Genomic DNA, 22844 nt, shown 5'->3' on the forward strand with positions numbered 1-22844 from the left:
GATGTCCGAATCCGACATCTTGGAAGATCGGGAGGAGACTGACCGGGTCCAAACTGACTTCTCCATCGGCTCCGAAGGACTGGGGGACCGGCTCCGAATAGACTCGACCAGTATCGGTGCCGAGGGAGATTCCAAAACAATTTCACTCGATGCCGAGGAGGGCTTCGGCGCCGAAGGGGAAGAGTCTGAGCCGGCAACCCTCATCGGCTCCAAAATAAGTGGAGCCGATGAAGGTGACCCGCCTCTCGAAGCCCCAGCCATCGGCTCCGAAACCAGAGGAGTCGAGACTGGATGCATCGAGGCAGACCGTTCCGCCCTCGGCTCCGAAGTCCATGGAGCCGATGGAGAAGCCTGCCTAGATTTCTTACTGGTCGGTTCCGACGGACTGGTCGGAGCCGATTTCTTTTTCTTGGCTGGAGAGGAAGAGGAAGATAAGGCCTCCTCGAAGGAGGGTTTAATCAGCCCTTTCAAGATCAATTTATTCTTCCTCTCTTGGAGGACCCTAGAGGAAAAAGCGTGACACACGCTGCAAGACTCCTGTAGGTGTTTGGCGCCTAAACAGTACACGCATAAGGAGTGATCATCGGTGATGGACATTTTATAGTTGCATCTCGTGCACTTCTTAAATCCTGAGGGTCTATGCTCTTTGGACATAATGCCTGTAAACCACTCACTATATTAATGGAAAAAAACACTATGTATGTCACTGAGTAAAGATTTTAACAACAATAAAACCTTTTTTTTTTTTAAACGAAAGGCCAAAATTAACAAGTACAAGTACAACCACAAAAAACACCAAAAAGGAGGGCCAAGAACCCTCTAACTTAAACAGGTACTTGACCTCTCTAAAAAAAAAAAAGAAGACTCACTAAAGAATAGGGGAAGGCCCCTCTAACTTAAACGGAAACCTTTCCCTGTTCAATCACACAAATTCACCACAAAAATTATCCAAAAACACACTGATACACAACGATAGCTGTTAAAACAGCTTTTGGGTAAAGAATAAAGAATTTCCTGACAGGAAAACTTTAAGAAAAAACAGCACTTAGCTCAGCCAAGTTCGAGACCACGTCCTAGTTTGTAAGCGGCAAACGAGATCTGGGGGATTAGTGGTGGTGCATCCTGGGATAGAGAATAGCTCAGCCAATAAGAGGCTTCGCTCTATAGCATAGCGTGCCGAGTCGGAGCCGAGGATCGGCTCCAAGCCCATCAGTACAGAATGTAGGCGAGATAGGATCACATAACATCAATACATTTCTTGGCACTGAGCTTGAGCCCATGGCTTTGGCACCAAGCATCTGTTTCTGTAAGACCCTTTTGTAGAGTATCCACATCATTTGGGGATTCAATAATGGCTCCCAGTTTGCAGTCATCTGCAAACTTTGTTAGCCAGAGCCCCTTAGTGTTGACCTGTACTTCAGAGAAGTAGATGCCAAACAAGAGTGGCCCCAGGACTGAACCCTGAGGTACTTCACTTGTCACTTGTCTGGAGCTGGATTTGGAGTCGGCTACTTTTACAGTGTGGGTTCTATCAGTAAGCCATTTAGCAACCCATTGGGTGACATAGGGATTAATGCCCAACTTAGTAAGTTTATCTATGATTCCAGAGTGGGGGATGGTGTCAAAGGCCTTGGCAAGGTCTAGATAGGCTGTGTGGACCACCTTACCATTGTCCATGGCTCTGGAGACTGATTCAAAGAAGTCAATCAGGTTCAGGAGACAAGATCGGCCCTTCACAAACCCAAACTGGGTGGGGTCCAGTGTTTGAAGGTTGCCAATGTCTTTGTTTATAAGTTCCATGATAATACGCTCCATGGCCTTGCAGATAAGGCTTGTCAGACTGATGGGACGGTAGTTTCCGGGATCCAAGGTGGATCTCCCCTTGTGGATTGGGATAACTGTAGCTCTGCGCCACTCAGTGGGAATGAAACCTGAGGTGAGGCTATGATTAAACATGACACTTAGGTGAGGTGCCAGTTCATATCGTAGTTCATGTAGTACACAGCCCGGGATGTCATCTGGTCCCATGGATGCTGTATTCTTGGCTTTAGAGAGTGCGTTTTGTACCTGTGTGGCCGTTAGTACTGGAATTTGGCAATCTTCCGGTATTGAGATGGGCCACTTAGGGGGTGAGAGGGGGGTGAAGTTGGCACTGAATCGATCTGCCAGGATATTGGCAATATCCTTTGAATCAGTATATTTAATGCCATTCTGTTTTAGCTCAGAGCAGATCTGAGCATTGCCATTTAGATTCTTGACATAGTTATAGAATGCTTTGTGCTTGTCTTTGGAATCTTTGGCAATTTTATTTTCGTAACTAGCTTTGAAGGATTTTATGAGGCATCTCAGTTTCTTACTGAGGCTAGTAAGGGAGTTTTTTGCATCCTGGGATTTTCCTCTTTTCTGCAAAAGTTTCTTCCTTTTGTTGTAAAGTTTGTTTATGGCAGGGGACCACCAGATTGGCTTCCTTTTTTTGGATGAGATGGGATGGCACGATTTATGCATGAGTGGATGTGCTCGTACAGTGCCTTAGTGTAGGATTCAGCAGTTGAACTTTTAGTTCCTGTCTGCATGGGTGTTATGAAGTTTGTCACTTCTGACTTGAGTAGCATGAAGTTGGCTTTGGAGAAGTTTTTTATGGTGGTTTCTTTACTGGGGGGAGGGGGTGGGATGTGGATGTTAAGGGTGATTAGCTTATGGTCAGACCTGACTAACGAGGGGGTGACCATAGGTATGGAGCATTGATTTCCCATGTTGGTAATGACCAGGTCTAGGATATTGGAGCCCCTGGTGGGACTATGGATTAGTTGATCCAGGGCATTGGAATTTATGAATTCCAAGAACCGTTGCGTAAAGGTGTTGGGACATGAGTAGTTTTCCCAGTTAATGGCAGGGTAGTTAAAATCACCCAGTATTAGGGTGTTTGGTTCTATCTTAATATTTTCCAGTATGTTTAGAAAGGTGTAGTGAGAATCTTGGGGTATGGTGGGGATCTGTAGCAAGCTACAATTTGGACTGCAGTCTTACCTAGTGTTAGTTGCACTTGGAGAATTTCAGACACATTGTGTTGGCCAACTAGCCAGGTGGTGTGAATATCCTTGGTGAATATTGACACTCCTCCACCTTTAGTGTTTCGTCCTGGTTTGGTGGCGAAAAGTGTGGTAAGAGTTGTAGCCTGGTATTGCAAGGGTGCTCTCTGGAGCCTTGAACCAGGTCTCAGTTACTGCACAGATATCGATGTTCTCCATTTTTAGGAGTGCCTCGAGAGAGTACATTTTGAGGTTTAGACTTCTAGCATTGAGTAGCATTACCTTCAGATTTTGCATGCTTGTACCTGTTACGGTGGTGGTTTTGTCCTTTGAAGTTTGCCTAAAAAAGGCACTATAGGGGTGGCAAGAGCCTTAGCCAGTAACCTGAATCCCAGGGGCGACAGGTGCAGACCATCTCTGGCAAAGCATCGTGGTCTGTCAATCATGTCATCCCAGGCAGACAGATACTGGATCACCTTTGAATGACACCATAAGCTTAGCCAATTGTTGAAGTCAATCATTTTATCCTTATATTGTGGTATCATTCTGGGCGAAGGCAGGATGTGGAAGTAGAGGCTCCTTCGTGAAAGAGGATAGATAAAAATTCCAGTACTTTATGTAAAGGAGCTACCAGGGGGTCTAAGTGTTGGCTAGACGCCCAGTATACAAAGCGTTTCCATTTACTCCTGTAGAGTTTTGTAGTGGAAGCTTTATGAGAGGCAACCAGAATGTGTTGAACTGCCGGAGAAAGTAGATCAGACCTGGCTAGGCAGGGAAGCGGAGCAGCCAAGCTGCTAGTTTGAGGGATTGACGAGACGGATGAGGAACTCCTGATGAATGGGTCAGTAGATCTGGTACTGGGTCCAGAATCCAAGGTTCCTCTGTTTGATGGGCTCGAAGAAAGGGGAACCATATCTGCCCAGGCCAGAATGGGGCTATGAGTATTATTGTCCTTTCCAGGTTCCTGGCTTTCTGTAGAAATCTGGGAATCAAGGGGGTAGGTGGGAATGCATATAGGAGACCTGGGGGCCAATCGTGTATCAGTGCGTCCCTGGGGACATCCCCCGGAGGGGGTAGAAGGGCAAAATAGCTTCTGCATTTTGCATTCAACGGGGAAGCAAATAGATCGCAGCAAGGCTGGCCCCATCTGCGGAAGATCTTTTCCGCCACCTGTGGATTGAGGGACCACTCGTGAGGTAAAAGGATGGCTCTGCTCAACCTGTCCGTAATGACGTTGGATGACCCCGGGATGTGCGTTGCTATCAGAAAGCGACCCGTGGACTCTGCCCATTGCCAAATTCTTATGGCCTCTCTGCATAATGGGTAAGACCTGGTCCCCCCTTGCTTGTTTATGTACCAGACCACAGACATGTTGTCCGTCTGAACTGCCACTGTTCCTAGAGATAAGAGGGCTTGAAAGTGTTGCAACGCCAGGAACACCGCCCTCATCTCCAGAACATTTATGTGCAGGCTGTACTCCATGTTGGACCATTCCCCTTGGACTGTTCTTCCCTGAAATAGACCCCCCCACCCTATCAGAGAAGCATCCGTGGTTATTGTGGCCGTCGGATTGGGTAGAACAAATGGACGACCCATAGTGAGATCCTGACTGTACACCCACCATGAGAGGTCTCGTTTGCAAGAGTCTGTTATCAGAATCTCGTGCGCTAGGGGTAACTGCTGGAACGACCACTGCGCGAAAAGCAGCCATTGGAGGAGCCTCATGTGTAATCTTCCCATAGGAACTGCGATCAGGGACGCTGCCATTAGTCCCAAAACCTTCAACACCAGTTTGGCCGGGGCTTCTGCTCTGTAGTAGAAGAAGAACCTGTTGTTTGAGGGATGACGCCCTTATTGGAGGGAGTTTTACCAGTGTTAAACGTGTATCTAGGTCTGCTCCGATGAATAAAATATGCTGTGAGGGTGATAAGGCAGATTTTTCGAAGTTTATCGAAATCCCTAGTTGGGAACAAAGGTCGACTGTGTAGTCTCTGGCTTGTATGAGGCGACGCTCGGTGGTAGCGGTGAAGAGCCAGTCGTCCAGATAGGGAAACACCTGGAATCCTTGTCGTCTCAAGTGAGACGTAACCACTGCCATGCATTTGGTGAATACCCTGGGGGCTGAGGTGAGTCCAAAGGGCAGAGCTCGAAACTGAAAGTGACTGGCTCCCAGCCGGAAGCGCAGGTGATCTCTGGACGATCTGGCCATTTTGATGTGGTAGTACGCGTCTTTGAGATCTATCGACCACATCCAATCGTCCTTCTGTATAAATGGAAGGATCGATTGAAGCGTGACCATCCGGAACTTTTCCTTCTTCACGAAGGTGTTGAGATTGCTGAGATCTAAAATCGGTCTCCAGTCCCCTGTCTTTTTTGGAACTAAAAAGAACCTTGAGTAAGTTCCGGATCCTCTTTGGTCCGCCGGGACTGGTTGGATGACTCTTTTTTTTGAGCAGCTTTGAAATTTCTATTGCTGCTGGGCTTCGCAGATGGGGTGGCACATCTGGAAACCTTCTTTGTTGGGGTGGAGTTGATATGAAGGGGATTTTGTATCCTCTGGTTACAATGCTTTTTACCCAGGAATTCGAGGTAATATTTAGCCAGGCCTGTGGGTATAAAGTCAAGTGACCCCCGACTGCCTCCAGAGCAGGACAGCCGGGCCTCCATTCAGGAGTGCTGGAAAGCCTTCCCAGGGACAGTATCCCTGTCGCCTTGGTTTTGCGGACCCCCTCTGCCGCCAGGGCGGCGTCTTCCATTTCTACCCGCCCCCTCTGCCTCTGGAGGGGGCATCACTCTGTGTGGCTTGGAAAGATCCCCGAGTCTTACGGAACCACATTTTTCCGCCTCATTGCCCTTTGGGGTACGGTCTAGTTGGAGCAGAAAAACAGACCCCGACAGCAGACAGGGTCTTTCCCTCTTGCTCACACCGAGTCAGAGTCTCCTTCACCTTGGGCCCAAAAAGTGTGGCACCATCAAAGGAGGCATTGGCAAAGGAAGACTTGAAGGCTTCCGCAAAGGAGCACAGCCGCATCCAGGATTGTCTTCGCAGAGCAATCGCTGAAGCTGCAGCTCTACTCGATCCTTCGGCCACATACGAGATGAGCCTCATGGATGTGTTTACTATGGAGGTAAGGGTGTTAAGTTGTGCTGTTACCTTATCTGAAACAGCAGCATCTGTGTTACCCTGGAGGGTATCTCTCAGCTCCTTGATGAGATCTCTCTGCAGACGTGTGAAATGTGTCAAATAGTTTAGCGAACGCATGGAAAAAGTCGCTGAACTAAAAACGTGCTTCCCGTATCTGCCCATAGTCCTAGAATCCTTATTAGGAGGATGAACAGATGAGGAAGACTCAGACATCTCCTTTTTCGTGGCTGCCGCCACAACCATAGCATCGACCGGAACTCCCTTGGTGAGATAATTCTTGTCCTGGGGGGCGGTGATAAATTTGTTTGGTTTTTGAGGGACTGGTTCCACTGTGTCCGGTGTCTCCCACACCCTTCGAGCAATCAGTTTCATTAATTCATCAAAGGGCGAAGTAACCCAGGAGGTAGAAGGTTGAGCCCCAAAAGCCTTCAGCAGCACCGACTCGTCCTCAGTGGGGGCTAGGGACTGCCAATCACCCCTCTGTTTTAAGATCTCCAGGATGTCCGCAAATGACACATCCTCAGAGGGGGATCTTGGGGACCCCTCTGCCTCATCCAAGTCGGTGTCGGACGTTAGAGATTCCTGTGGGGAATCTATGTGCCTCCTCTTGCACAATCTTTTCCTCGGGACCTCATCAGAGGGGGCTTCCGGTGAGGCCTCCAAGGAACAGGGGGAGCCCTCTGGGGGTGGCTGAGGCAATGGGGCTCTACGCTTTGGATACGTCATGGGGGCAGAAACAGAAAGCGGCTCTTTAGGGGAAGGAGAAGACGCCTCCGATGAAGTGGTTGTCTGTGCAGACAATACCTTCCTCATAAGGTCAAAAGCCCCTGAACCCCGGGCCGAGGACCCTCCCGGTTCCGAAGAACACGGAAGCGTCCCAGACACGGGGGCCGTGGGCCCCGAGGACGGAGCCAAGCCAGTCTGCGCCGAGGCCCCGAGAGGGAGAGTCAGCACCGAAAGGTCGGTACGACTCTTGGTCCCGGAACCGAGGAGAGACCGTCGGCTCCGCGACTCACCTACAGGTTCCGAAGGAGTCGAAGTCAATGGTGTCGATCGTGCAATGGACGGTTTCGGCACTGAGGGCTCTACTATCATCGGCTCATCCTCTCCTGGCTCCGAAAACTGGATGGGTCTCGAAGGAGGACCTGTTGGAGACATGGGGAGGCCTTCTAATTTCGACACCAATTGGGAGGAAACTGCAATCAACTTGGAAAGGGCCGTGTTTTCCATGAGTTTCTGCACGACACGATCCACATCTGTCTCAGATAACAGTCTGGAAGACCGGGTCGAAGGAGCCGAAGATGGCACCAACCCGAAGAATGGACGGTGGCGGCAGCTCCGACACCGGTTCCAAGACCTGGGGCTCAGTGAAAGATAAATGTTCGACGCTCGGCCCCGAGGTCTGTGGAACCGGCGAACGAACCTTCGAAGATGAACTAGGAGCCGATGACATGGGCTCTGACATCTTCGACCCCTTCGAGGACTTAGAAGCCTGGTCTGATTTCTCCAAAGCCTCCTGAAAGGCAGGCTTAGGCAACCCTCTATCTATAAGCTTCCTGCGTCAATCTGTCATGACCCTCTCGCTAAAGGAATGACATATAGAGCAATCCTCTTGCAGGTGGAGAGGGCCAATACAGTAAACGCAGGAAGCGTGGTTGTCAGTGATAGACATTTTCTGCCCACACTGACATCTTTTAAAGCCGGATTTGGCTTTCTCCGACATGACTGGTAGAAGTAAATGACACTCTACTAGGTATAATTTGACAAAAAAAACTACCACTGACTAATTAACTTCTCTCTCTCTCTATATATATATATATATATATATATATATATATATATATATATATATATATATATAAAGTGTATATCTATATAAGGTATAGAAAGAACACTCAAGAAACCACACCAAGAGAAAAAAAGGTAGGCCACAAAATATTAATAAGACACACACACACTTCCTATACTATAACTAACTTTAGAAACTTTTTTTTGCAAGAAAGGAAAGTAGCTTATCTGAAATATAGCAAAAAATTAGCAAATTCTCCTTTGGTCCGAGCTCTCCTCGATCCGATCTGTTGCAGCAGCAAACTAGATCTGAGTAATGGCAGGGAAGATTGTGGGATATAGTCTGGTCTCGATCTCCTCTGAGATGCAGAGCTTTGCGATGCGGCCGACTCGGAGCCGAGGATCGGCTCCGAACCCGTGTGTAAGAACAAACGGCGAGACTGAACACTCTCACATCTAATCTAATTTAAAGTTATGTACTCACCATAACTATACACCTGTGCTGCCTATTTTCATTCTTCCTCAATGTAAGGGTTACAAATCTGTAATACCTATATAGGCTCTGATTCGACTTGGCAACATACCACAGACATATGGATCCAACTCTTGAGCTCCTCTCTCTACCCATAATGCCACAATCAGCCTACAGTACCTCAGATTGAGTTTACTGCCTTATACAGCCTAAGATAGAGTAGGAAAGGGAAATATACAGTAAGCTAGGGCTCAAACCGGGAACAAAAATTTCCAAAATATCCATTAGATCACTCTAAAAGATGAAAGAAAGGGGGAGAAGGGTGGATAGTTGAGGAAGAATGCAAATGGACAACACAAACAAATAGTTATGGTGAGTACATAACTTTAAAATCTGATGTTGTCCTTTTCATTCTTCCTCAATGTATGGGACAGAGTCACCAGCTACATGAATCTTGGATGGCCCTCATGAAAGGATATCCCGGAAAACTGCTGAAACAAAAGCAGCTCTGCTTCCACAAATCAAATCTAGTTTGTAAGGAGCAATAAAAGTATGAGCATTAAACCAGGTGGCTGCTGCTTGACTGTCATCAATGGAAGTTCTGCACCAGTAGGCATAGGAAGTGGCCATGGATTTAGCTGATAGGGAAAGGTTTTGATGAGTATATATAAAAGAAATGCAATTAGTAATCCATTTGGCTAAGGTAACTCTAGAAACTGGTGATCCCAGACTATTTGGTGAGAAGGAAACAAGCAACAGGTATGTTTTCCTGAAGTCCTTAGTTCTGTGTAGACGAAAACATCATTGTCTAAGTACATCTAAAAGATGTAACATGTATTTTCCTTTATTTGAAATATTAGGAAAAAGACAGGCAGCTGAATTGTTTGATTGATATTTGATTCAGAGACTAGGTAAGAAGGATGGATGGACTGGTTCGTAAAGTAACTCTGTCTTTGTGAAAAACAATGTAAGGGCGTCTGGATGATACAGCCTGGAGTTCAGAAATTCTAGAACCAAAGAAATAGGAGCAGTAAAAGGGTCAATTTCTTTCTTAAGGGCCCAAATTGAAAATGTTTTCCATTTACTTCTATAAATCTTCTCATAGAAGCTTGCTGGGAAGACAAAAGTATAGAAGAAAGCCTGGGCTGTCTATCTAGTAATAGAATTGGAGAAACCATGTAGTTAGTTTGAAGCCTGGAATTACTGGGATGCTTCATCCCGCAGGGAACCAATAAAAGGTCTGGACTTGGGTCCAGTATCCATAGAGGATAATGAAGATGAGAGTGAAGGAAGGGAAAGCACATTTGGGGAGACCAAAAGAGAGCAAAGAACTCCTCAATCAGTATGTTTTCTGTAAGTATTTTGTAATCAGAGGTAACAGGAGATTGGTGCAAAGGACACGTCAAACATGGACTACAGCATCTCTCAGTGACCCCCGCCCAGGATGGGGAATTAGAGCAAAATACCTTCTGCACTCGTGGGGAGACGCAAAGAGATCACAGCAAGGTTAGCTCCAACACTTGGAAATCTTCTCCACCACTGATTGACTGTGGGACCATTTGTGAGGTAATACAATGGGCCTGCTGAGTTTGTCTGCTAGTATGTTGGATTTCCCCAGAATGTACGTTGCCATAAGAAAGCAGTTGGAGGAGATCACCCACTGCCACACTCTCATTGCTTCTCAACAAAGGGGGTCCCCTTTGTTTGTTGATGTACCAGACCACAGACATGTTGGTTTGAATTGCAATAGTTCCTAAAGGGAGAACATATTAAAAGGCCTGCACTGCTAATAGAACCATTCTCATCTCTAGTACACTAATGTGTGAATTGGTCTCTTGGTGGGGGGGGGGGGGGCAAAGTTGTTTGGACTGCCCATCCTAAAAAATGTCCCCCTAACCCACCCCAACTGGGAGGTATCCATAGTCACCATGGCTACTGTAGGAAGTAAAATAGAAGGATGGCCCAGGCAAACCTTGTCCGACTGAATCCACCAATGAAGATGGTTTCTGCATACCAGAGTGAGTCTGACTGGGAAGGATACAGGATTTTGCAGAACAGACCACTGAACAGCAAGAGTCCACTGGAGAACTTGCATATAGAAATGTGCTAAGGGAACTAAGACTATAGCCTCTGCCATTGAACTTAGAGCCTAAAGGATAAGTCTGGCTTGGGGGTGGGGAGGATGAACAGTAATTTGCTGAACCTAAAACTTGACTGTTTCTCTGCCTCTTCATCGTAGTGATACAAGCTGATGTCTCGTATTCAACTGGGCATCTATGAATTCCAGGCTCAGTACTGGTTGTAGTTTAGATTTGGAAATGTTGACTGTAATGCCTAGAGTTTGACAAAACTAGAGTACAAAGCTCATGGACTGTTTTAAGAGATACCTGGTTAGAGCAGCGAGAAGCGAGTCATCTAAACATGGAAACACTTGGAATCTCAGCAGTCTCAGGTGAGCTGCTACCAGTGCCATATACTTGGTAAACATCCTGGGGAATATGGTGAGACCAAAGGGCAGGACTCTAAACTGATAGTGACTGGCCCCAGCCAAAAGTGCAGAAATCTATGGGATGATCTATTCTTTTTACTGTGACAGTATGCATCCTAAAGATCAATTCAGCACATCCAAGCATCCTTGCAAAGAAAAGGCAGAACGGACTGTACCATGACCATTCAGAACTTTGACTTCTTCACAAATTGGTTCAGTTTGCTTAGATCCACAACTAGTGTCAGGTTCCCACTCTTCTTTAGTACTAAAAAGAACCTTGAGTAGGGTCCAAATCCTCTTTTGTCTGGTGAGCCCTTCTGGATAACTCTTTTGTCCAGCAGCTTTTGAATCTCTTGAACTGCAGCTTCTCTCTGACTGGTGGAATGTCGGCAAGCTTTTGTCTTTTTGTTAGTGGAATTTGGAAAAATGTATACGATAATCTTTGGATATTATATTTAGCACCCAAGAATCTTTTGTTACAGAAACCCATCTATCTGGGTGCAAGGAGAAGCACCCTTAACTGCCTCCAGAGGTGAACAGTCAGGCAACCATTCAGGAGCGCTGAAAGGGTCTATCCAGAAAAGAATCTCAGAAACCCTGGTTTTACTGTCCTCCTCTGCCATGAGGATGGTGTCTTCCATGTGAACTCCTCCCTCTGCCCCTAGAGAAGTTGTCCCCACATGAATCCTGAAAGGATCCCTGGGATTTACAGAACCACATTTTCTTGCCCCCTCTTTGATTCAGGGAGAAAGACAGTTGAAAGGTAGAAATGCAAATCCCTATGACAGATGCGGTCTTTCTTTCCTGTTCACTGTGGAAAAGCATCCCTTTTACAGAAAGGCCAAACGAGGACAATTCATAAAAAAAAAACAATGATGAAAGAAGACTTAAAAGGTTCCATAAAATTGCATATCACATCCAGGCATGTCTCCTAATGGCAATGCCTGAACCAGCAGCCTATGAGGTACTCTCTGCAGCATGGGTATTAATGTCATGGACGCACTGGAAATGGATAATACAGTGGCTAGTTGTGAAGAAGAAGATCTCCTACAGTCCTCCACAGACATTGACTCTGAGAGGGATTTGGAGAGCTCCTTGGTCAAATCCCTTTGCAGCCATGTACACTGTGCTAAATAATCTGTCCAGCACCCTCAACTCTCTATCAGGGGGATTGACAGGAGTTCTGTTCAGCTAGCTCCTTTTTTGTGGCTGCTGCCACAACCACAGCATCAACAGAAACTCCTTCGCTCAAATGTGGTCTATCCTTCAGTGGTGCCAAAAGCATGTCTGGATGTTGGGTATCATTCGACAGAGTCTGGTTCTCTGAATTCCTGGGTGAGTCATGGGAGAATATTCCTTCCATGCCTGGTGAGAGACTAGGTCTTTAAGGTCATCAACAGGGGAGATCACCTAAGACATAGATGGGCCGGATCCAAAAGCTTCGAGAAAACTGACTCCCCTGGGAAGGGAATATTTGAGGACCAGCCACCCTTTTACTCAAGAATCTCTAGAATGTCTCCAAATGAGACATCATCCAGCTGAGACCTGGGGGATCCTTCTTCTTCCTCAATGTTAGTACCCTCTGTGAGAGATTCCATAGCAGAATCTATGTGCTTCCTTCTGCACATTCTCTTTTGGGAACCCCCTTGGAGGTATCTGAAGAGAGGGGAAGTTCCTGTTAAGAAACCATCTGGATTCTAGATGGTACCGGCTGTCCCTGTGGATTAGGTCTGATGGGGTCAAAGTTTGAACCTGCTGGGGGAAGGGATGTATGATCCAAGGAAGACAAAGAGAGAGAGAGATTGGATCACTTGGATGAGAGAAATTTCTCTCCACTAACTCGAATGTAGATGGACCCGGAGAAGCAGCGGCATGCTGCACTAAGGTTGAAAACTCCAAAGTAGCCATGCCTTGACCCTGCTTGGATCATTGCCTTGAGGAGGGAGTTGAACCCAAGCTATCTAGTGCCTTAGCCAGAGGGGCATGGATGGACTGCTCCAACATCATAGTAGACCCTGGTCCCCTGAATCTGACATAAATGCTTCAGCTCCAAGACTCATCCCAATCCAAGGAACAGGAACCAGTGAGGGAAACTGTCATAGTAGAAAACCTAGTCATTTTCAGATCTGACATTGACAATCTTGCTGCTCTCAGATCCAAGGGCTCTAAAACCATGGGATAGATGAGAGAAGGAGAAATCAGTACCTCTGAAGTGAAGGGAAGGTTCATGGATCCGATTGGAAATGGGGATGGAATAACCTCCATCTGAATTTGAGCTCATCCTATCCACACCGGCCTTGGACAGACTTCTGGAGAATCTAATGGATGAGGTTGCAGACTATGGTCTTGATTCTCCCCTTGGTGAAGTTTGCAAAAACAGGAAACGGAGGCGAGCAGATACCAGTTCAACTGTGAACTTGGGTAAACACATCTGAAGAGACTCTGACAAAGTAATGGTCAGATCCAAGGTTTTCAGACACAAGTGCTGCTTGGGAGATTTTATCAGTACAATAGTTGGATCCAAGGATTTAGGATCCAATGCTTCACTTTTAGGATACAATGAGATTGGATTCAAAGTACTCAGGATCTTCTGAGGAGGCTCCAATGAAGGCATGGTGGGAGTCGAGGTCTTTGGAGATCAGGTAGGGGATTTCTTACAAGACCCTGAAGTAGGTTTAGGATGTTTGCTGGAGGTTGAGCCCCTGATGAAGAAAATGAAGATGAAGGCAGCAGTCCCTTTAATACCAGTTTATTCCTTCTATCAGAGATCACTCGAGTTAAAAATGGCACAAACACAGTAATCAGTGTTCAAGTGTGCCACTAATAGGCAATAAACACATTCCCGGTGGGCATCAGAATTTGGAATTTTTTGCCCACAGGAAGTGAACTTTTTAAAGCCAGTTGGTCTGTCGGCAACAGTAAGGGAAAAGGAGGAGACAGCACCATTTTTTTTTATATACATATATATACCAATAGGGTAGTAAACTACTAGCAGTGGTAGAAAGAGTACCCTATAATGGGTAAAAAAATAAAGAAGGTAAAAGTAAAGACTGGTACCAACAATGTTACACAAGGAAACTACCAAAAATAGTAGAGGAATGATAAAAGACCTAGCGTATACAGAAAACCTGTAAAAACTGGTGAAATGTGACAAATGGAGAAGGAGGATAAACCAAAAAAACTAGAATAAAAGTGTTTTCTGAAAATTGGGTACTCACAAAACCTTGTAACAATCTGAAACAAGCTCCTGAGAGAAGAAATGAGATATGAGGAATTGTAGACTGACTGAGGCATTATGGGTAGAAGGAGGAGCTCAAGAGTTGAATCCGTAAGTCTGTGGTATGCGGCCAAGTCAGACACTAGGTCAGATCCATACCCCATACGTTGAGAAAGAATGAAAAGGACAACATCATATAATTAAGTTTACCCATGATAAAGCACGTCACGGCATGTGTTCCCCCTTACAGTGATTGCTATCTGCTCTTTTGTTATCTCTCTTCTCCTACCAGATGTGAAAAATAGCTTGCATACCTTCAGAAATCATTAACTTTTAGCCCTAAGAGAAAGTGCACTGTCTGCCTTTAACTACAACAAACTTGTGCACTGTTCTACTAAATGCATTAAAGTATTAAGGCTGCTGGGAGACTATTATTCATTTCCCATAATTTCAACCTGTTTTTCACCGAACTGCTTTCCATTATATCTTTAAATTTTGAATTTTTCTCATTAAGGACTGTTCAGAACTCCTAGGATTAATTGCTTGCACCCACAGACAATTAAACTCCATGTAAAAGTAGTCGGCAATGAAAAAAAACAGCTAACAACTTAGCAGATGCATGAAGAAATCTTTACAAATTTCACTCAAAACACAATGCACAAAATGTCTCTGGCCAGCTGCTTTTAGCAGCAGACTTCTTGTCTCCCACTGAAAGGGGAGGAGTTGGTATAAGAGTGTAGGGGTTAGTAAAACTGTTGAGGTCTTTACCTCAGGGAAACAAGGTACATGGTTTGATTCTGACTTCTGGTTATTGGTTAGGCTTGTCATAGTCTACAGACTAATAACCTTATATTTACATATAAACAAGCTAATATATTTCCAGGTGCAAGAAATATAACATTTTTCATGCCTTTCATCATATTGTCTTATCTTTCAAGCATATTTGTTGCAAATAAGAATTTATGTACTCACCATAACGTTCCATCTGAGTAGGTGACTTCATTTGGATGCAACCTGTGGGAATCGGATCCGACATCGGACCCGAGCCGGCAGTTCAAAAGCTTTAGGATCCGAGCTCCTAGCTCCTCCCTCTACCCATAATCCCCTGCCAAGCCCTGACTGACCTCAGATTGAGTTTGCCCTGTGAATACTAGTATAACAGATTCCTGGGAAACCAGGACTCATATTGCTATGCAAGGTCAGGGGAATGGAGGGGGTGATGGTTGCATCCAAATGAAGTCGCCTACTCAGATGGAACGTTATGGTGAGTACATAACTTCTTAATCTGAAGTAGGCAGACTTCATTTGTCTGCAACCTGTGGGACAGAGTCCCCAGCTACCCTGAATCTTGGGCGGCCGTCATGGAAGGATGTTCCGGAGCACCGCAGAGCCAAAGGATGCTCTACCTCTTGAAACAACGTCCACTTTATAATGTGAAATAAAAGTATGATATGAGGTCCAAGTGGCTGCTGCACAGATATCATCTAATGGCACTCTAGATTTAAAAGCAGCAGAAGTAGATACTGCCCTGGTAGAATGTGCTGTAATTCTCTGAGTAGCTGGCCTTCCTGAGGTGTCATAAGCCTGCAAGATACAATTAGAAATCCACTTCGACAGGGTGACCTTAGAGACTGCCTTACCCAGTGCGAATTTTGCAAAGGAGACGAACAGTTGATCGGATTGTCTATGACCAACTGTTCTGTGAATATAGAAGCGCAGTTGTCTATGAACGTCTAAAGAATGCAATTTATATTCTCCTTTGTTTTTATACTTGGGGAAGAAAACTGGCAAATTAATAGATTGGTTGATATTCTGAAGAAATCTTCGGCAGAAAGGAAGGATTGGTCCTGAGGAAAACCCTATCAGGAAAAAAGGAGAGATACGGTGGTTTGACGCACAGAGCCTGAAGCTCAGAAACTCTTCTAGCTGACGTAATGGCTACTAAGAAGGCAGTTTTCCAGGAAAGGTACTTCAAATCCACAAAGGCTGCAGGCTCAAAGGGGGGAGCGGTTAGGGCCTGCAGGACTAAAGATAAGTCCCAAGGTGGTACAGCTTCCTTAACCGGAGGTCTCAAAAGGAAAGCACCTTTGAGAAAGGTTTTACAAATTTTTGCAGCCATGAGAGGTGTTGAGTAATGACCCACATGATAATGAGAAATAGCTGCCATCTCTACCCTTACTGTGGAAGAGCTTGCTCCTTGTTGGAAAAGGTCTGTCAAGAAGTCCAGTACCACCGAAAGTGGTGCAGAAAAGGGATCAAGATTGTTTTGTTCTGCCCAAATAGAAAATCTCTTCCATTTGCTTCGATAAACCTTCCTAGTGGAAGGTTAATGGGCCGCCACTAAGATGGCTTTCACTGGTGACGAGATACCGGGAGTCCTTATCAGGGATGGAACTGGAGCAGCCAGGCTGTCAATTTCAGAGTGTGAAGGTTCGGAATTGGAAGCCCTTGAGGATGGGAAATGAGATCCGGAATCGGATCTAGAATCCAGGGCGGATTCACTCTGTGAGACCACACATAAGGGAACCAAGGTTGACGAGGCCAGAACGGGGCAATGAGAATCATTTTGCTCCCCAAGCTGTTGGCTTTCTGTAGAAGTTTCTGCATTAGAGGCAGTGGAGGATAAGCGTATAGGAGACCGGGAGGCCAAGCATGCACCAGGGCGTCTCTCGGGGGTTCCCTGAATGGGGGAAGTAGAGTGAAGAAACTGTCGCATTTGGCGTTTGAGGGAGAAGCAAAAAGATCGCAACAGGGTTGCCCCCAGGTGGCAAAAATCTGCTTCGCTACTAGAGAGTTGAGAGACCATTCGTGAGGGGAAAGAATGGTGCGACTGAGCTTGTCCGCTAGGATGTTGGACCTTCCCGGAATGTGCGTTGCCACAAGAAAGCGGTTGGTGGAGATTGCCCATTCCCAGACTCTCATGGCCTCTCGACAAAGGGGGTAGGATCTGGTTCCCCCCTGTTTGTTGATGTACCAGACTACCAACATGTTGTCAGTGTGGATAGCAATAGTCCCTGCAGGGAGAAGGCTGTGTAGTGCTTGCAACGCTAACAGCACTGCCCTCATCTCCAGGACATTGATATGCAGTGATGTATCTGAACTGTTCCACGTGCCCTGGACAATTCTGCCCGCTGAATGCCCCCCCCCACCCGAGGCGAGAAGCGTCCGTGGTCACTGTGGCTACGGGGAATGCAGCACAGAAGGGTCTCCCTGTTAGGAGTTCCGTCGACTGGAGCCACCAAAACAGGGAGCTCCTGCATGCTTTGCTGATGGCTATCGGGCTGTTGAGAGGAAGGTAAAGCGGGGACCATTGGACCTGGAGGGTCCACTGAAGAATCCGCATGTGTAGTCGAGCATGAAGAAGAAGCGGAATGGCTGCCGCCATTGAACCTAGGGCCCTCAGGACCAAAGCTACCATCGGAGCAGGTTGTAAGATGGCCGTGATATGACACCTCAAGTTGGACAGTCGATCTGGAGTGAGGAATGCCCGCATTTTTCTTGTGTCCAATCTTCCTCCTATAAAATCTATAAGCTGTGTGGGGGCCAGTGAAGATTTCTCTCTGTTTATGGTGATCCCCAGCCGAGGGGCTATGTGAAGGAAATAGTCCCTGGCTGAGCACAGCAGATGCCTTGATGAAGCTGTGAGGAGCCAGTCGTCCAGGTATGGAAACACCTGAATTCCGTGGAGTCTCAGGTGGGCCGCTACCACTGCTAGTACTTTGGTAAACACCCTGGGGGCAGAGGTGAGACCAAAGGGAAGGACCCTGGACTGGTAGCGACTGGCTCCCAGCCGGAAGCGAAGGAACCTCCTGGACCGTCTGTCCATCAAAATGTGATAGTACGCGTCCTTGAGGTCTAAGGAGCACATCCAATCATTCTCCCGCAAGAGGGGGAGGATAGATTGTAAGGTGACCATCTGGAATTTTTGCTTGGTTACAGATAGGTTCAGCTGTGACAGGTCTAAGATCGGTCTTAAGTCCCCCGTCTTCTTTGGCACCAAGAAGAACCTGGAGTAAAACCCTGATTCGGTCTGATCTTGGGGGACGCGCTGGATGGCTCTTTTTGTTAGCAGCTGCACGATCTCGACAGCAGCCGCCTCCCTTTGATCGGGTGGTACATCGGGGAGGTTTTGGGATCTGGGAATACCGAGAAGGGGAATTGAATAGCCTCTGGATATCACCCGAAGCACCCAACGGTCTGACGTGATTGACTCCCATGTTGTCAGGTGCCTCGAAAACTGCCCCCCGACTGCCTCCAGAGAAGGGCAGCCGGGCAACCCATCAGGATGTTACTGCGTGGGTCTGTCAGAGAAAGGTTCTCTGGACCCAAAGTTCCTAGGAGCCCCTCTGCCTCTAGGATGGCGACCCCCCTGTCCTTCTCTGCCACGGAAGGACTGGTTGTCCGGAGCAGGTTGGGATTGCTGCGATTTCCAGAACCACATCTTCTGTCCCTTTTGGTTCTTCGAGAAGGACCTCTGGGGAGCTGAGAAGAGGACACCGACGGCAGACAGCGTCTTCCCACCCTTTTCACTCTGGACAAGCGTTTCGCGAACAGTTTTGCCAAAAAGGGTAGAACCATCGAAGGGGGCATTCGCGAAGGTCGCTTTGAAGGGCTCTGCGAAGTCACAGTGGCAGAGCCAGGCCTGGCGCCTCATAACAAGGCCCGATCCTCTAGCTCTAGCGGCTCCCTCTGTTGCGTGAGACAGTAGCCGCATAGAAGTATTAGAAACTGCTCTGAGAGTGGCCATACGGGTGGAGTACACCTGTCTGTCCTCCGCCAACATGGACTCTAGGGGGGATGCAGCGTACTCCTTAATCAGGTCTCGCTGCATCCTTATCACGTGTGCCATGTAGTTCAGCGCCCTCAGGGAGAAGGTTGCTGAACTAAAGACTCGCTTCCCAATGCAATCCATCGAGCGGGACTCCTTGCTCGGGGGATGCATGGAGGGACTCTCCTGAGCTAATTCCCTCTTTGTTGCTGCAGCCATCATCATGGCATCTACTGGGGGTCCCTTACTCCAATGTGTGCGGTCCACTAGGGGACTAAGAATACGGTCCGGACGCTTGGGAACAGGCTCAACGGTGTCCGGGTCCTTCCACGCTCTGGTGGCAATAAGGTCCACCAGAGGATCAGCAGGAGGGGACACCCAAGAGGTAGATGGGCCCACCTCAAATGCCTCCAAGAACACAGACTCGTCCAAGGAGGCCTTGGGGGCAGACCACCCCCCCGATCCTTAACATTTCCATAATGTCTCCAAAGGAGACGTCTTCTGGGGGTGATCTTGGGGAGCCCTCCCCTTCCTCCAAGTCTGTGTCTTCGGTAATGGACTCAGGGGAGTCCACGTGCCTCCTCTTACACTTACGCTTACGAGGCACTTCCTCGGGGGGACTGTCCGAGGAGTCCTCGCCAGCAACCAGATGTTCCAAGGGAACCACTTGGGACATTGAGGCGGGCTGTCCCTGGGACCGGCTGATGGGAGCCTGGCCCAGCTGCGAGGGAGTGCGCGATGGAGCCGAGACAGGGACCTGGGGTCCGGATGTCCTCGACAGAGCCCTTTCCACAACGTCGAAGGCCGAGGGGGAGCCGACCTCTCTAAGACCCGAGAGCCGACCCCCACTCGGATCCGACGAATGGATCAGAGCCGGCACCTAGACCGTCGGATCCGAGAGACCGGTGCGCTCCGACCTAGACGGAGTCGAAGATACACCAGCTCCCTCGGATCCGAGGCTCGGCCCACGGCTCCGAGAGATCGGGTCCGAAGTACCCGAAGCACTCAAGGGATGGATCGGATCCGAGGTGCACCAACCAATCAGATCCGACCCACCCCCGGGTCCAACTCTGCCCGGCTCCGAACCTGGGAGTCGGATCGGAGAAGGAGCTATGGGGGTGAAAAAAGTGGTCGAGGCCCCTCCCGGATGGGGGGGGGGGCCAGGAGCACTCCCATCTGCATCTGGGCCTGGATGAAACGCCTCATCATCCAGTCCATATCAGCGTCTGACATTGAAAATGTTGACCTGGATGAGGCCACCGAGGCGGACCTAGAGTGCCGCCTCGGTGACCTCGATAGAGGTCTAGTCTCCACCTCCTCGGGTCCAGGAGAGAATCGGGGGGAATGGAGACGAGGAGGAGGAGATCTAGAAGCCAAAGGAGAGGCACGCTTAGACGGGGGGGGCCCGAGACAGAGGTTTCGGCCCGCCGCTTGTGGTGCCCCTCCTTGTGCCTCTCCTTGTCCCTCCTGGTCTCCCTATCCTCCGGTTTCTTGGTGGGAGGTTGAGTCCCTGCTGGAGGAAGGGAGACCGACTTACCCGGAGAGGGCTGCTGACTAGGAGGGGAAGAGGCCGAAGCCGATTCAGGAGGGAGAAGTCCCGCCAGAACCAACTTCGACCTCCGCTCCCTTAAAGCCTGGGGGTTGAACCCTGCACATATGGTACAACCAGATGACAGGTGTTCAACCCCCAGACATTTAACACACCGAGTGTGGCCATCGGCTGGAGAAAGCTTGTGGCCACACTCGGTACATTTGGAAAATATAGCCTTAGGGGCTTCTGACATGTCTACACCCTAACAGGCTTAAAGCAAAACACACACCAACAGACACACAACTACGCTAAACCCGAGAAAAAAATTTAACTAAAGGGAGGAGAAAGCCTAATAACACTCACACTAGTTACATTTTTAGAAGAAACAGAAATTTTTCTGTCAAAATATACTTGAAAAGTACTTGCTAATAGGAGCTCGCAAAATCCGTCAGCTACTTGAAACGCGGCAAATGAAATCTGGGGTCAGTCAGGGCTTGGCAGGGGATTATGGGTAGAGAGAGGAGCTAGGAGCTCGGATCCTAAAGCTTTTGAACTGCCGGCTCGGATCCGACGTCGGACCCGATTCCCACAGGTTGCAGACAAATGAAGTCCGCCTACTTCAGATTAACTGTTTACAGCTTAAATCAATGACATTAATCTAGACAACCGGTCTTGTAAAAACAAGGGAAATTATTATCTTAATTCTTCACATGACACTATCAGTAGATTTTTACACCCCCAACCCAGACATCAGCAGCACAAAATCACAGCATTATATTAACTTAAATTTCATCCTGTCCGGCCTTCATCTTGTTATAGTGTAAAGCCTATACTTCTTACAACTAAGAAAAAAAAAAGAAGTTATATAATTACTATAATGTTCCATATGCGTTGTCCATCTCAACATTTATTCTCACTGATGGGTTCAGATCCAATGTACCAGATCCATCTCGGCCTTTCCAATAGCTCTTCAGCAAAGCTCGTGGGCCTCCTACCCTACCCATAATGCAGTCCCCCAACTTCCTCAGATTTTGTTTCCCCTCCCAGAAAAGAAAAATAGCCTACATAGTAGCTATGGCCTTTTAGAGGTCAATGTCAGTATCTCTGAGGCTATGGAGATCCATAAATCTACTGTCCACTAGGCCCTCCAGGGGTTATCGAACACGCCATGGAGGCTGGGTTGTGAAAATAAAGGTCAAGATGGACACACACATGGAACGTTATGGAAAGTATATAACTTCTTTAAGTGTTGTTGTCAATCTGACCTTTATTCTCACTGATGGGACCACGTCCCAAGCAACTGAATTCCTGGATGAGTCATGAGAGAATATTCCTCAGAACTATAGAACCAAATGAAGCTCTACTCCTGGAGGCCAAATCCAATTTGTAATGAGTAATAAAGGTATGTGGTTTTGCCCATGTAGCTGTGGCACAGATATTATCCCAGGGTGACCTTGCTTGAAAGGCTGCAGATGTAGCTACTGACCTGGTGGAATGTGCCTTGAAGGGAAAAGGAAGACGCCTGTTTTTAGAACTGTAGCTGTAAGATATACATAGAGTAAGCCATCTAGATAAGCTAACGTTTGAGACTGGTTGACCTTTTCTAGTCTCAGAATAAGATATAAAAAGTTGGTCCGATTTCCTGGAACTTGAAGTCCTGTGCAAATAAAAACATAATTGCCTATGTACATCCAGAAGATGCACATCGTATTCGCCTCTGTTTTGGTAATTAGGGAAGAACACTGGTATCTCAATACATTGATTTAGGTTACTTTCCGACACAACCTCTGGCAGAAATGAAGGATTAGTACGTAAAGAAACTCTATCCTTATGAAAAGTTAGGTAAGGGGGATTGGAAGACAAGGCCTGTAACTCCAAGACTCTTCTGGCTGAGGTAATGGCCACTAGAAAGAGTGTTTACCAAGACAGAAATTTTAGACCACACGTGGCTAAAGGTTCAAAGGGGGAATAAGTGATATTTGTTAATATGAAATTCAGATACCAGGGAGGAGCTGGATTCTTGTATGGGGGTCTAATCATAGTTGTCCCTTTCAAAAAAAGCCTTACAGAGCCTGTGTGACATGAGAGCAGAACCATTCTCTCCCACACATGGAAATTGGAAATTGCTGCTAGTTGGACTCTAATAGTAGAAGCAGCCACACCTTCGTGAAAAAGTTTGGGTAGAAATTCTAGTATAGAATGTATGGGTGCAGAAAACTGATCTACCTGGTTATCAGCTGCCCATATTATGAACCTATTTCATTTACTCTTGTATATTTTATGCATAGAGGTTTAATGGGAGGACAACAGAGTGTGCTTTACCGGAGAGGACTGACAGGGAAACGTGGCAATCAAGGGAACTGGAGCAGTCAAGCTGTCAATTTGAGGTTGTGAATGGTGGGATGT

The sequence above is a fragment of the Protopterus annectens genome, chromosome 2.part2, assembly GCF_019279795.1.
Source record: "Protopterus annectens isolate FY-2018-M chromosome 2.part2, PAN1.0, whole genome shotgun sequence".
Classification (NCBI taxonomy): Eukaryota; Metazoa; Chordata; order Ceratodontiformes; family Protopteridae; genus Protopterus; species Protopterus annectens.